At 37.7% G+C, this 16,232-nt stretch overlaps 2 protein-coding genes across 4 annotated transcripts in view; one reads left to right on the top strand and one right to left on the bottom strand.

Annotated features, from left to right (window-relative positions):
• Positions 1–4,213, top strand: part of LRRTM3 (leucine rich repeat transmembrane neuronal 3) — a 90,165-nt gene extending 85,952 nt beyond the window's left edge. Inside the window, exon 4 of the mRNA XM_054207597.1 lies at positions 4,112–4,213. The gene's annotated coding sequence lies outside the window, so the exon portion shown is untranslated. The remainder of the gene's footprint in view (positions 1–4,111) is intronic.
• The window catches only part of CTNNA3 (catenin alpha 3), a 533,166-nt gene that overhangs the window by 369,221 nt on the left and 147,713 nt on the right, over positions 1–16,232 (bottom strand). The window lies entirely within an intron of this gene.

Raw genomic sequence — 16,232 nt, 5'->3', positions numbered from 1 at the left:
TATTTTTTTTTAACGATTCTGGTTTGCTATACAGTTTTGTAAATGCAACCTTTTAGCTACATTTTCTATGTAAAACAAGACTGGAGTTTTAGACTTCCTTACTGAAAAGATATGGGGTTGCACACATACCCACCCACCCACCCCCCCCAGAAATTTAATGCTATGCAATGAAATTCAGCTTGCAGGACAGATATTTCCTTGAATAGTAATTGCAATTTTAAGGCTTCTGAACTGTAAATCTGAGATAAGCTGGGGCTTTTTGGATGTTCATCTGAACCTGAACTCCAAACAATATGAAGTTCACACATCACTAGTAATTAAACAAGGCAGTGATTTTTACTCCAAAATTGCTGTCAAAGAGATGAGAGCTATCATTACAAATACTGTGATATTACTTATTTGAATTTTTTAAAAAGTTCAGAGAACAGGAGGTTTATAGAGATAGAAATTTTACTGAGACACATACCACTATCAGAAGGAAAACAGGAAGGAAAAACGCAAAGGAGGAAATACAAACAGGGATGTTCCTTGTTTAATTACCATGCCATCCACGAGGGTTGACATCTCTGTTCCAGGGCTCTAACCTGAGAAGCCCAAAGTGATCCAGCACACCCGGAGAGCAATAAAGGACCAGCTGGCAGCAGCTTCACCTGATGGTTACAAATGAGCTGCAGTATGAACTGGAGTGACCAAGAAGTCTCCTTCCCCAAATTCTTACACTAAAAAGAAACATGGCAGGTGGTCAGATCCTGACCGTTCTAGGAAATAGAGACAGAAGGGGAAACACTTAAGAAGGGAAAAAAGATGTGACAAGAGAAAAGGAGTAGGTCAGAAAAAAAAAAGAAAAAAAAAAAAAACTATCTCAGAGATTTTATAACAGGTCTGAATATTACTAATTTTCTAGAAGGTACAGAGTTTGCATACTACAGGAATGACCTAGTTATAAGGGAACCAGCGCAGATTCTTCTGAAGAGTGCCGTCATTCCTGGTTTGTATTTGCCCAGAATAAGGTAGAATTGCCAACACAATTGCATACAGCCCTTCAGAAAACAGCAATGGAGAAACACATTAGCTAGTTTTTTTTCAGAATGGAAACTTTACCAGACTAAGGAACATGTCACTAATCAAAAGCTGTTCTGTTTCTGTAATCTCAGCTAGGCCTTAGATGTCCTCCTATGTGGCTCCCCACTCAGGCCTGTATGTGTATGCATGAAAGAATTCATGTATGCAGATGTCTATATTTCAAGCAATTGCACACATAGTTTGCTTACCCCACCTGACACTGCTGACCAACTTCCCATACAGTTGCTTTACTGCAAGGCCCTCATGTCAGCATCAGAAAGAGCTTAGAAGGAGCCCATAACCATAATCAACTTGTTTCTGACTATAAGTCTGAACCAGTCAGAGTGCACCTTTCCTCCCGTCTGCCTTCTTTCTATTCTGATGTTGCTGAAAACAGAATATGATCAAAGGTCAGCAATTTAGATACATTACATAAAAAATACATGAAAAACAGCTACTGAGAATATGACCAGGTATTAAGATCATAACACACACACTTTTTCCAGTTCAACATACGTACAACATACCTTTTTCAAAAATGAACGCAAGCCTTAGCTCTTATTCTGAACACACAGAGACAGATTTTAATTTCTATGAAGCATGTTAACCCATATCTTCTATTTCAGTAGATGTGGCACTAAATATCACTTCATTGATTATTCCAAATGTGGGCAACAGCACATTTGAAGCCAGATTGTACAACATTTTGTCTGGTTTCCATGGAAGTGTGGATAGGCATTAGTGACTCAAGGCCATTCACTATCTTTTGCTTCTGTAAAAAAAGGGCAATGCAAATATGACTAAATTAGCTGAGTGGGCAGAGAAAAAGTAAGTACCAGCAGATCTACATGACTCCCTGTACAGCCAGAGCCTTTATATCACTTTTCATTTTTGTACACTCTCTGGGACTGTCATGCCTTCTAGCCTCACCATTTACTAAGGCAGTTCATTCACCAAGAAATCCTCTCTCTCTCTCAAGCAGGTTCTGGTCAACAGAACATGAATGGAGATAGAAGTGGCTTTGCTAACATCCCATCTCCAGAATTTATGGCAGCCTTTAGGTTAGGTACAAAGAGGACCAGAGATGTTTTTACCCTACAGTACCATGGGAACTGAAGGCAATCAACCTGTGAGGAAGGGGATCAGTCCTGTTTACAGTACAGCTGAAAAATGGCACTGGTTGTACTGATATTGCTACTTGAGGAGACCACTTAGGCGCCAAGGTTCTGGATGTGATCACAGTAATGATGAGGACATACCATAGCACTGTAGCCTTGCCTCTATCATGAGAGCAAAGCTGCCCAAGACAGGATGTGTTCACTGCATTGCAGCCTCCAAAAGTAAACCATGCCCACAGTGACACGATCCAATATTGTGCCACACTCATGAAATTAGGTTAGGAAATACATTTCGAGCTGTAAAAGGAAGTGTTCAATAGTTTAAGAAAAGCTATTGTTGGTGTTTATGGAGGAGGAAAAATCTGGAGCATTTCTTCTTATCACATTTATTTAAAATGCCAGAGTTCTTCCTCAGGTAAAGTTTTTTCATTATTTTAAGAAAGCCTGAGGTGTTCATCCAGTGTTTCATCATAAGGAAAATAAATAAAACATACCCAAGGTGGCTACCTGAAATGCAGAGAGCTCATCAATGTTTGTGAGTGAAGAGATACAGATCACCAGACACCTATGATACAATACGGTGGCTTTACCATCAAATCTTTCAAATACAAGAGTCAGGATAGAAAAGGTACATTCCACTGGTTTTCTGATTCTATCCTATGAAGATAGAGTTTTGTCACAGGTTTCACTGATATTCTTCCGATTCAGACAGTGTGATCACATGATATGCTACATACACTGGATGATGTTTAGCTCTTCATGAGCTATTGATATGTAGGTAGAAGAGCCATCCGTTTCCTTATATTTTTCAGTCTAGCTCCTTGTTTCGTATAGCTTATGAGCAGTGTTTATAATGGGACTTCCAACATGCTGTCATGAGCATGTAGAGGTACAGGTGGGACATCCAAATGTATCAACCAGTTGTGCTAATGAGAAACAGTTTTGTTTTGTATTATTTCATATTTCAAATTAAAATGCTTTTAAATATGAGCTGTCTTCATATTTAGTTTTATTACATTTCAGTCGGTCTTCAAAATAAGAGCAGGAGAGCAATAAAAGTCACAAATATTAGTCGTTCTCTAATTTAAAATGGACTGGAAATCTGATTTTTAAATACTTTAAAGCATGACTCACACAGCTATTACAATATAGTCACCTTTTTCATCCTTTGATTGTCTTAATATATATAAAAATAAATCTAATAATACAAATACATACAATTCAAAATCCACATTAATTTCACCTCTGACTCTACATTGTACTGTAAATAATTCTATGCTGAAGTATGTTCAAAATCCCCAAGAAAATAGTAAAAAAAATTTTAATAACTTTTCAGCCTAAAGAATTTGAATTAAAACTTCAATAGGGAAGCTTCCAGAGCTACCACAGTGTAACAGTGGATCTACTGTGGTCCAATATTTACTGAAAGCTACTAGATTCAAATTGATGTTTATGCTATAAATAATAGGAAATGTGTCATCTGTGAGTATTTCCCAGCAGACCAAAGGTATCACACCCACTGACATACTCAAGCAAGATCCACTAACCACTTTTAAACTTGAAAATCCATCTAAAATCTTCCATATATCCCCAAATTGAGTCACTCCTCTTTCTCCTCCCCGATACATTGATTTTAGCAGATGTTAATTGCATTCTAAAGATAATTTGAGTTCAATCAGATCCTAATCCTCACAAACACATTTGAGCACACAGGTAGTCCTGGGCCACAAGATCAAAGGTGGTAGCTGTTAGGCTTAGAAAACCCTAGTAGAGACCAGGGTTTGGGTGGAGTGGAGGGGGTAGAGGCATAGAGAGACGGAAGAGATGTTTTTACGTGCAGCACTGTATTTGGCCAACATCAAATTCAGGCAAGCACAATTCAATTGTGTCTTTCGGTAATTGGCTGGTTTTCATCTTTGTTTTTCCCCTAGATACCATTGTCTATGAATGTGTCAACATTTCTTGCCTACGATCAGCCCACGATAAGTTACTGTGGAGTACACCACGAACTGCTTGCTCACAAGCCCTATGACTCGAATAACCAGGAAGAAACAGTGGAAACACACCTAGAAACTGATCTGGATCTGAGCACAATAACAACAACAGCACGAATCAAGGAACACAGTCAGCAGCTGGCTTAACTGTTTTTTGTTGTTGTCTTTTTTTTTTTCCCTGTAGCAGAGGCTGCAACCAAATTCTATGTAACATTATGGACAGAAGTGAGAAGACATATTATGGATTCTAGGATCCCTGTTCAAATTAAAAATGAATCACAAAGATTAATTGTTTCAAGTCTACAATTTGTAATTAGTTAAGTTGTGCAGTATTTTTTTGACTTCAGAGTATGACCCTTAAAGTGAATCTTTTTCAAAACTCATCCTACCTACCTGTATAAACTGTACAGATGTAATGTATTTTTCATATTGTAAAGTTTCAATTACCAAGAACAGCTGGTATGGACAGTACCATAATTTAATTACATCTTACTTTACAAGTTTCAGTTTCTAAAGTTTCAAATTAACAAAAGTTATTTGTTGTGTTATTAAGTTACTCTGTTTTGTAGGGATCATTTTGTTACCGCTTTTGTGCCCAGAAAACTTTAATCTAAAATTCTGTCCTTTGCAGAATATGCACCGTTTTTACCGTGTTTAATGTGTAGAATTTTATCTACTGGTTCCAGAAGTAATGCATTAACCAAAAGGAGGGTTTAACTATTCAGACTTCTAAGAAATTCTTGAAATACACAGCCAAGTTTTCTTATAAATGAAAATCTAAAAAAAAAAGTAACAAGTCTCCTCAAACTTACCTGTTGCCTTGAAATACAGCCTGATTTCTGAATCAGAAAAATGTTATGATAAACACATATATTTTAACAACAAAGTTTATGTATGCAACTGTTAGCCGACGCTGATGACGTTTTGTAAAGTCTCCCTGTTCTGCAAGACAATACGGACAGGAGACTTACACAGGCAGCTGTCTTTACAAAATCTGCTGTGAAAGCATAGCCTGCTCAATCAGGCATTTGTATTTCTACTTAAGGACGAATGGGCCCAAAACCTACTTCTGTCAAAGACCGCTGCTGACACAAGTGGCAACAGAAACAAGCCTTTATACTACTCCCAGAAGGTAAAATGTTACTCAAAAGTAAGAAACCTCTACTTTGCTGAAAAATACAGAAATTCGGCCAAACGGTAAAGGTTAATAGCCCTTTAATATTATGCTACATCAATCTAAGAAAAAAAATGAAAAACCTTTAAATACAAAAAGATGTAGTATTAAGACTTTAACAACTACTACATTGCTTATTTGTCTACCATTTAATATCTGGATTGAAGCATTCTTATATCCCATTCTTTGGTTTTAAATCTTCAAGACTTCTCAATACTGTATGAGAATAACTTTTATAATACTACCCTCATGTTGTAATCATAAAAGATTACAGAAATTAGAAACGCATTATATCATGCCGACTTGGTGAAATATAAAAGGGAACACGAGCCTTTCAAAATACAGGAGAAAAAAGTTTCATATGGTGAAGCAACTTTTTTATAATAAAGAGAAATTATATAACCACAAATCTATTTTTCTGAATGTTTATCCCACCATATTTTCGTGTAGCTTCAAAGCAGAATATTGAAATTTAAAATTACAGTTCAACTGTTTGTACAAAATATAAGGCAAATATAATGAAAAATAGCTTCAAAATATTGTTAACAAATGAATCTGCATTCACTATCTTTTCAGTGGAAACAAAGTGTCAAAACAATACATTGTATTGGTTATTTATTTAGCATCTTAGATTTTGTAACATATTTTGCATAAATTATTTGTTATTCAAAACATTACTTGTCTTTTTAAGAATCATCTTAAACCTCTACACTTCAGTTTCTTATTTTTTTTACTACACAGGTTCTTGAATTTCAGGTCATCTTCTACAAGTGCTGGAATTTTACTATGCACAATTTGAAAATACATTTTGCTAATTGTAAAATGAAACCAAAAATGCAGGTGTCATTCTGGTCGAGTGACTGTTGTACTGCAGGAAGAAGTTACCTGCTTCATTTCGAAGCTGTTTTTAAGGTTTAATGTTTACGCATTCTGGTTATAACAGAAGGCCTGACCTGCTAGGATCAAATACCATCCTCCAAAAAGATTATTTCAGTTATTCTTACTCTGTCCTTCCTATTCTTTACCTTGACCCACTGCCCTCAAATATTTATGGCGCATGAACGTGGTCCCGGCACTGACGCAATTACTCAAAATGCACAGATGTTCAAAGGCTCCATGTACTTCCAATTTATGGAGAACTGTATGACATTAATATTTTCAATGTTAGACACACTAATGAACCTTGGCTAAAGAACATGATAAAATATTTCCTTATGCCAAGAGACACAAAATCTTTTTGATGTATCTGGTTAAACAAGCACAACTGGGTATATATCCACGTACACACAAACATTTCTGCATTTGTTTCTTTTCCTCAATAATGAAGCACACATTAATGAATCTAGTTTGTCTTAGATCTGTAGTTTCAGGCCAACATATCAATAGACAAAGGGTAGAACAGCAGGGTCACAGAAGTAGCAGCGATTCTGCACCTCGCGGGTCTCCAACACTACCACCATCAACTTCCTGGGCTTTTGTAGTGCCAGGCTCTCTATAACCCCAACGGGCTGCTCCAGTGCTCCGAAAGACAGATACAACATCCAGGGCCCAAAGCAGCAGTGGAATATGTGCACACCCCAAATCTAGAGTGTCAAAACCCATACGTTTCCATACATATAACTGGATACCATTTTTTTAATGGACTACATTAACCCGAAATCTGCTACTCTCAAGAAGATGGACGTCTTCAAGAAAACTAGACGGCAGGTAGGTAGCTTCCCTAAAAAATCCTATAATGAAAAAAATCTAGGTTAAGCTAACCCAAACAAGGACTCACTCCTGAGGTCCTATGTTAGTGTACACCTGCTTTCCAACAGATTATTGCCAGCTATATACTGACTCGGACTGCACAGAAACAGTAAATGCTCTAGTTTATGTGGAGAAAACCAAAAAGTATCACTTAATAAAGCCCCAGCCTTCTAAGCTACAAGTTAGCAAGAAGAAATCAGGCTGAGCCTATGGGTTCAAATATTTATTTATAGAGGGTCACTTTCATATATCATTTCCGTTTGCAATAAGATCCATAAACCACAAATAGAGGTAGCCAACAACATCAGTTTCAGTCTTGCAGTTAAGTGACACCACCATATCCTGGCAGATCATTTTATCAAGAAAAAGCTGAGTGAATTCATTATGCTTGCAAAATACAAACTGATAGAGAGTATAACCTCTATCAATAAAAAAACCCAGACAATTTTAAAAATAAATGTTGCTACAAGCAACAATTCACACCATGCATCAGTGGATCATGCTTCTACAGCAATTTACAGGGCTGAAACACCCATTAGGAAATCAAGCACAAGTATCTGAATGGAGGTCCTATCTAAAGAAGAAGGTATATAAGAAGATTAATGATTAATCTGACAAATTACTGCATATGTCTCAAGACAGTATATTTTAAAAAAAAAAAAAAAGACAAACGCCAAAATGACATCTATACAAAAAAGCAAATGACTGTTTCAATTAAAAAGTGATCAAAATTTGCAGTATATGGCACTGCACAAACTATTTGTAAGGGATCTGAGAGCTACCACTAAAATAGATATACATATATATACACACACATATACAGTTTTCAGAGATGCATTGCAAATATCAGACTTCTTTTGGCAACATACAACAAACAGAAAATGTACCGGCCTCAAACGCTGCGTACTAACTTGCTTTACTGACAGGCACTCAGGATCTCCTCTTCTCTCTGAAGACATTTTTTATCTTTTACTGTTATTTCCAATCCTCAGATTGGACAAAAGAACAGAAATTCTGCAAAAAACACAATGTGAACGGCAAAACAAAAGAAAACAAAACTGCAAGGGCAACAACACTGACTAGAAAAATAAAGCCAGCATTCCAGCATCAATTCTGGACATTGCTTTATTAGCAGTGTTAGGTACTCAAAGACACTTAATGTAAACAAATTACTTGACCACGTATAGTGTCAAACACAAGCAGCTGTATTTAGCTCCCAACCAGTCTAGCAGAAATAGTTGAAAAGGTGAGAAAGAACAGTTCAAGTCATGTTCCTTCCCTAGCTTGATCCTCCTCTCTTGAGTGAAAGACCTTTTTTGCTCCAGACTTTTGCACGGGTCTCAGGGGCCCAGGCTTCCAGAAGGCAAATGTTACCAAGCAAAGGCATAAATATCTGTAAATTAATATATTAATGGTTGTACTCAGTCAGATCAAAGGTACATAACCTTTGATCCCCAAGTATCAATACAGGCTGGGGGATGAAGGGATTGAGAGCAGCCCTGCCAAGAAGGACTTGCGGGTACTGGTGGATGAAAAGCTGGACATGAACCGTCAGTGTGTGCTCACAGCCCAGAAAGCCAACTGCATCAAAAGAAGTGTGGCCAGCAGGTCGAGGGAGGTAATTCTGCCCCTCTACTCTGCTCTGGTGAGACCCCACCTGGAGTCCTGTGTCCAGCTCTGGAGCCCTCAGCACAGGAATGACATGGAACTGTTGGAGCAGGTTCAGAGGAGGGCCACAAAAATGCTCAGAGGGCTGGAGCACCTCTCCCATAAGGACAGGCTGAGAGAGTTGGGGTTGTTCAGCCTGGAGAAGAGAAGGCTCCGAGAGACCTTATTTTGGCCTTTCAGTATTTAAAGGGAGTCTACAGGAAAGATGGAGATAGAGTTTTTAGTAGGGCTTGTTGCTATAGGACAGGGGTAATGGCTTTAAACTGAAAGAGAGTAGACTTAGACTAGATCCAAGGAAGAAATTTGTTACTCTGAGGGTGGTGAAACTCTGGCACAGGTTGCCTAGAGGTGGTAGATGCCCCATCCCTGGAAACATTCAAGGTCAGGTTGGACGGGGCTCTGAGCAACCTGATCTAGTTGAAGACGTCCCTGCCCATGGCAGGGAGGCTGGACTCAGCCGCCTTTAAAGGTCCCTTCTAACCCAAACTACTCCATGATTCTATATCTAGGCTAGATAATGTCTCGAACAGGCTAGATAATGTCTCAAACAGCAGCTGAAAGATGAAACCCAAAGAAGAATGAGACAAGCACAGAGCAGTATTTCCCCAGAATGCCCCTATAGTCCCCAACAATTTGTAGGTCAGGGACTTACTGAGCCAAATGTGGTGTCTTAATAGTCCCTCTTTGAATCCATACACAGCTTCTTTGAAGCCATATTATAAATTTGTAATATTCACAAGTCCTGCAGACAGTAAATTTACTTTGACAAGAAAAGCTGCCTCTTTTCTTTGTTCTAGGAGGAACGAATGATGGAGTAGTGTAATAACAACACTTTTCACTTCCATTTTTGACACGGAAATACGATTATCACGTGATTAATAACAGACTGACGACTTCCAGGTAGCTTGAATAACATCCATCCAGTCATCTAAAGTACAGACATTATCTGAAACCCTGTAGATTTAATTACCAGATTTCCCTCGGAGGGGTTCTTAAAATCAAGATGCAGCTCACCAGAAAGCAGGCTATTTTTTCAGCTTTTTCAAGTCCATTTACAATGGTAAAGAAAAAATGAGCCTGTTTCTCACTAAGTATCGCAAAACACTTTTCAACATAGAAAGACACACATGAACCCCATACAGTTTGACTGTACGATCCACATTTAAAAGCAGGTATTAATTAAATTTGTAAAAAAAAAAAATTCTACCATTTAAGTGAATTAATAGTTCTATTATAAAGTAACAAGGCCAAATTCCATTTTCCTGCTCTACCTAATTATAGAATCTGATAAATTTTAATTATAAAGTTTCAGAATAAATCAACGTGAACATCATCAGAGTTCATGATTAATGTTATTTTAATGAACATCTAAGGAATTAACATTTTGCCACTAGAACCTTGCCAAGAATTTTTATGTAAGCTGAAGTGCAGCATGTACAACTGTGAAAATCCCACATGGCATGGAGCTTATATTCTAATTTATCAACTTCAATTTTTTATGTAAATAACTCATTCTTAAAACTGTCTCTTTAGATGGTTAACTACAAAGGAGCACCTGCTGTGTAATAGCAAATGAGCCCGCACCACAGAATTCATTACACCCAGTCCTGTTACATTAAAGCTCTAATACATTCATAATAGTGGACACTTCAACGTGCCACCACTATAAAAATGACACATGTAGCGATAATAATATACAAGTGAACACTAATGTTGCATTAGTATGGAATTTCTTTGGATTAACATTAATGTTTGATGATTGCTTTATTAATTGCCTTAGGTCAACTGACGTAAATAGGATGGATGTTATTGTAATAAATACTAAAGGAATTTAAAGTGTTCAGTTATATAAGAATATGGTTCTTTTCAGCTTTCATAGAGAATACCTTCCACTTCGTACTCCATAGGAAACAGACTTCTAAGGTGGATGCAATTCAGCAACAGTTCTATATACAATCTAATCATAAAGTGATTGCACCAATGAAACATATTTCAGAATAAAATAATTTAAGCATTGTATATACAATATATTTCTGTGCTTCTTAGAGAACAAAGACTCGTCAACTAGGGATGAGAATACTCATTAAAAGAAAACGATGTGTCCCTCCAGCACTGTGCACTTCAATAATTTCAGTAGTTCTATACAACAGCATGTCATAAATGAGGCATGGAAAGCCATTAACTGAACCATTCATACTCAATACATTGTGTTGTCATTTATTCTTCTAAAAGAAATAATGAAACTGATTTATTTTTGTAGTAATGATGATGCACCTCCCTTTTACATCTTGCTGTTGATAACTTTTAATTTTAAAGAACCTGTAAACTCACACAATTAGTCTAGACTTCACTATTAAAAAGCCTTATTCTCATTCTCAGGAACGGAAAAAATAGAGCTCTCAATGGTATGTCTCAATATGCAAATAAGATTAATGAAGAAGATTTTTTTTTTCCCCTTGTCTTCTGCTTTAGCATTATGTAGATGGTTCATATTTCTTCTCCTTACACATCTACAACTTTCCTCTTTCTCCAAGTTCTAACTGTCACAATTGAGAATGTCAGAAATAAAAAAACTATTCAGGCTGAGTTACTGGAGAGGAGAAAAAAAAAAAAAGTGTTAAATGCCTTTCAGGTATCCATCTCCAGAGCTGAACACCTTTGCTGCCTATTGGGAACACGCTAAAGCTTGTCTGACTCAAGTGCCTTTTACTTCACCACTACATCATAGAATCTTCATGGTTGGAAAGCACCTTTGAGATCATCGAGTCCAACCATACACACACACACAAAAAAAACCCCTACAGTCTCTGTCACTAGAGCATGCCCTGAAGTGCCAAATCTAGACGTTTCTTAAATACCTCTAGGGTTGGTGACTCAACCACCTCCCTGGGCAGGCTGTTCCAGCGCCTGACCACTCTTTCAGTAAAGTAATTCCTTCTAATATCTAATCTAAACCTCCCCTGCCGCAACTTCAAACCATTTCCTCTGGTCCTGTCATTATTCACTTGGGAGAAGAGGCCAACACCCACCTCTCTCCAACCTCCTTTCAGGTAGCTGTAGAGGGCAATGAGGTCTCCCCTCAGCCTCCTCTTCTCCAAACTAAACATGCCCAGCTCCCTCAGCCTCTCCCTGTGTGACGTGGTCTCCCGACCCCTCACCAGCCTGGTAGCTCTCCTCTGGACACGCTCCAGCACTTCAATGTCCCTCTTGTACACAGGGGCCCAGAACTGAACATACTACTCGAGGTGAGGCCTCACCAGCGCCGAGTACAGAGGCACCATCACTTCCCTACTCCTGCTGGCCACACTATTCCTGATACGGGCCAGAATGCCATTGGCCTTCTTGGCCACCTGGGCACACTGCTGGCTCATGTTAAGCTGGCCGTCCACCAGCACCCCCAGGTCCTTTTCTGCTGGGCAGCTTTCCAGCCACTCTTCCCCAAGCCTGTAGCGTTGCTTGGGGTTGTTGTGACCGAAATGCAGGACCCGGCACTTGGCCTTATTAAACCTCATACAGCTGGCCTTGGCCCATCGATCCAGCCTGTCCGGGTCCCTCTGTAGAGCATTCCTACCCTCAAGCAGATCAACACTCCCACCTAGTTTGGTGTCATCTGCAAACTTACTGAGGGTGCACTCAATCCCCTCATCCTGATCATTGATAAAGATATTAAACAAAACTGGCCCCAAAACTGAGCCCTGAGGGACACTGCTGGTGACCGGCCGCCAAGAGGATTTCACCCCATTAATCGCAACTCTCTGGGCATGGCCATCCAGCCAGTTTTTAACCCAGCGAAGAGTACACTTGTCTATGCCATGATTCACCAGCTTCTCCAGGAGAATGCTGCGGGGGACAGTGTCAAAGGCCTTACCAAAGTCCAGACACACAACATCCACAACCTTCCCCTCATCCAGAAGGCGGGTCACACGGTCATCTTGCAAATATAAACTCATAAATATGCTAATGTAACACACTAATAACAATCAACGTGGGGTTTTTTTTGTTCTACCACTACACAATGTGGCATTGGGTTTTGGTCTTTGTACCTCTTTGCACCCTAAATACGTATGATTAATTAGATGTCAGTATAAACTGCCCTAATTCTACTTTCATCAAGTGATTACAACACAAACTTTAAAAGTGGAAGTGGAAGGGGTGAACATGATGTCCTCATCTCAAAATCAACTTTACTATGGTAAATGCTTCCCCGTCTTCTTCACAAACCTTCAGTCTCTGGGAAACAGAGTAGCTACATCAATCTGTATCCATGCTTAACTATTCTTGCTATTAGAATATTTTTCCTTATGCCTATCCTAATTGCGACATGTAGCTGTTGGAGGTCTGCACCTATATATGCCATGGCCACCTTGAAAAATGCCATACAGGTTACTACTGACCAAAAGTCTCATGATGTTTTAAGAGAAGAAAGATATTTTCCAAAATTTGAGCTTTCAGAAAGACAGATACACTGCTTGTGAAGATGATCAGTACATTTAAAAATAAATAAATAAATAATAAAATCTTTTTAAAATTACATACTTAGTATGTATGTTAGTGAACCTGACTGGGAATAAGCATTATCTATTTAATTTCTATTTCCCTTTTTAAGGCAATATAATTTGCAAGATTTGTAAAACAGAATTCACAATCCCGTCTACTGCCTGGTTTTAATATAGCCACTTCTATGCTACTTTTTTCCTGAAGATTTCTTCATTTCTTTGAATAACTCCTTGAATCTACAAAGAATCTCGCTGAAGATACCTGGATCCTAAACAGGCATAAAGATCTGCCTTTGTTCTGCAGGATCAATCTTGTGGTTTAAATTTAAAATTACAACTCAAATGTAAATTGTTGTCAGTCTCTTCTCCCATATTCACAAGCTTCAGCACTTCTCATTTTCTTCCCTACCTGCATGCATTTTGCCTCAGGATTTTTGAAGTTCCACCTTTTCCTTAGCAAAGAAATTAAGAAACCCACTGAAATTAAGAACTGATTTCAGATCATTTATACTGCTAAATTATACTCTAAGATTCCTTCATGTAATATGCAAGTCTCTTGCTAAAAAATAAAAATATTCTTGGAAAAAGAATAAATTAATTTGTGCTTCCAGAAATAAGCATTAATGGTCTATTGTAAGACTGCGTGTTTCTTTTACAAAATTCAGAGGAGGGGGGGAAATTTATGCAGAGGCATTGCTAATACCACAAAAATACAAGAGTTACTGAAATAAAACACTCAGCTTGCTAGCTAAAATGTGAAGTGATTTAAATGCAGAGATAATTCAGTATTACTCCTGAGAAAGGAAGTAAAGAAAGGAGATATAAACATCACAGATGCCACTAAGTTAGGCCGGAGGAACAAAAAAATATATTCTCAAAAATTAAATGGAGCTAGAACAGAAAATATTTAAGGCTGTTTTTTAAGAGGAGGTACAGGCTAATAAGGCACTAAATAAAATAGGAGATGAGAAGGATTAAATTTAAGTCTGCACTCAATACACACAGGCAAACAACCTGATAATGAAAAAGGCTTCTGCCTTCCTCCCAAACGAAAAACACTTTATTTCCATTTTCACTAGTACTAAATATCTTCCGTATATCTGAGTAATCAGTAAGACAGTATCCAAATGCAAATCATTATGAGGGATAAAAAAGCTGGTCTTATATACATGAACTAAGAGGAGTAACTAACCACAGAGAAAAAGAAGACAAGACCCACATATACGAACATTTAAATCTCAATTCTTTAGCTGCTCTGGGAGGCAACTAAAGGCTAATGACCTGTTTCACCTACGAGAACTTTAGGGAAATGCAAAAGTAAATCAAAGACAAAATTATTAATACATAAATAAATAAAAATATACATAAAGACACCAAAATATTGCTCATACGAAAATTAATTCAATTACACGGGGCAATGAGGACATATAATGCTGCCTATCAAAAGCAGAGGTCTCCAATGCTTTAGTGGCATATTTTTCCACTAACACCACAGTTTTCAAGACTCTCAGTTATAAAGGTAACTTCGTAAAATAATTAAAAAACTAAGCAAGCATTACAAAAGGAAAATCAGAAGGTCAACTAAGCTGAAACAGTATGAGTTCCTTTGTAGGCTTACTGTCTGACTGAAGAGATAAATAAGCAAACCAGTAATTAAGAATGAGGGTGAAATGTGCTAACTGCCAATAACAACTCTCAAGATTCTTACAGTTATTTCTCACGCAAGGCTAGTATCTCTATTAAAGCTGTCCAAAAATGAATCAGCATTTCACTGAAAAATATGTTCTCCTATGCCACAAACTTTAGGAAATACATCCAACTATGAAAAAAATGAATTCTATCTATACAGGAGAAGGGGTAGATGTGTAAAATGGAGAAAGAAAGGAGAGAAAACGGTAAGAAAAGCAGACGTAAAAGGAAGACCAAAATGATTCAACTATGAAGGGCCCAACAAAACTGTGTAACTGGTCACAGTCGTAACAGATTAAGGTATGCAAGTAAACAGGAAGTAATGAAAATGGGAAGGCACAAATCAAGCTGCTCATTCATATTGATTGGTCCCAAATCAGATTTAATCCTCTGGGAAAGGGGAGTGAACACAACGACATCTAGATTCAACAAGCTGTCTACCTCATCTGCCATGGCAGTAAAAATAGGTGAATAAGATGTTATGTTACATCAGAAGGATAGGATAGTAACACAATATGTATAAAGACAATACTATCTGAATTGATGCCATCTTTTCAGCTTGAATACTTCACTCTCTTTGGACAGCTCAAGGTAGGTCCATTATTTTTCTTCTGACAAAAAGGGCTTTTACTTTGCGGCGATAACTCTCAAAAGAATTAGTTTTAAAAAACGCATTTTTCACCTTTAGTAAAAGCACACCAAAAACCGTAAAATACGCTGCTCACAAAATTCTTATAAAAATATGAGTTTTGCAATCAGATATACTTGATTTAAGGATAATGAAGCAGGTTTCATGGGCTGCAGTACCTTATAAATCTTTTCTGATTTCTTTTGGGGTAGAGGGAAAAGGGGAATTGTTGAAGGAAAAGATGATAGATTACATTTGCCTGTGGGTGATAAGGCTTCCTACAAGAAGAAATGGCATACTCTGAATAATTATGAACAGTTTGAGGCCAAAAGAGACATACAGAATCTAGTCCTGGTCAGAAATTTCATCTGCCACAAAATACTGATAAAATAAGGTGTGAAGAAAGCAGGCTGAATTCACACTATTTTTCAACATTTTTTGTTTACTAATTTGCTTAGCTTAAACAGCAGGTCAAACCGCAAATTCTTCCTTCTGCTTTGCAGAAATTCTTCTATCTTGCATCATGAATGTCAATAGAAAAAGAAAGTAATAGCTAAACCACACAGAGAGAATGTCAAAGCATCAAAACCACAGCACAATTCCAATAAAAACAAGATATAACCAGGACTGCATTTTAACAAAAATATTGAGTAT

Source organism: Rissa tridactyla, chromosome 6, assembly GCF_028500815.1.
Source record: "Rissa tridactyla isolate bRisTri1 chromosome 6, bRisTri1.patW.cur.20221130, whole genome shotgun sequence".
In the NCBI taxonomy this organism is placed as follows: domain Eukaryota; kingdom Metazoa; phylum Chordata; class Aves; order Charadriiformes; family Laridae; genus Rissa; species Rissa tridactyla.
The sequence above is the reverse complement of the archived record's forward strand: the minus strand, read 5'-3'. Positions and strand labels throughout refer to the sequence as shown.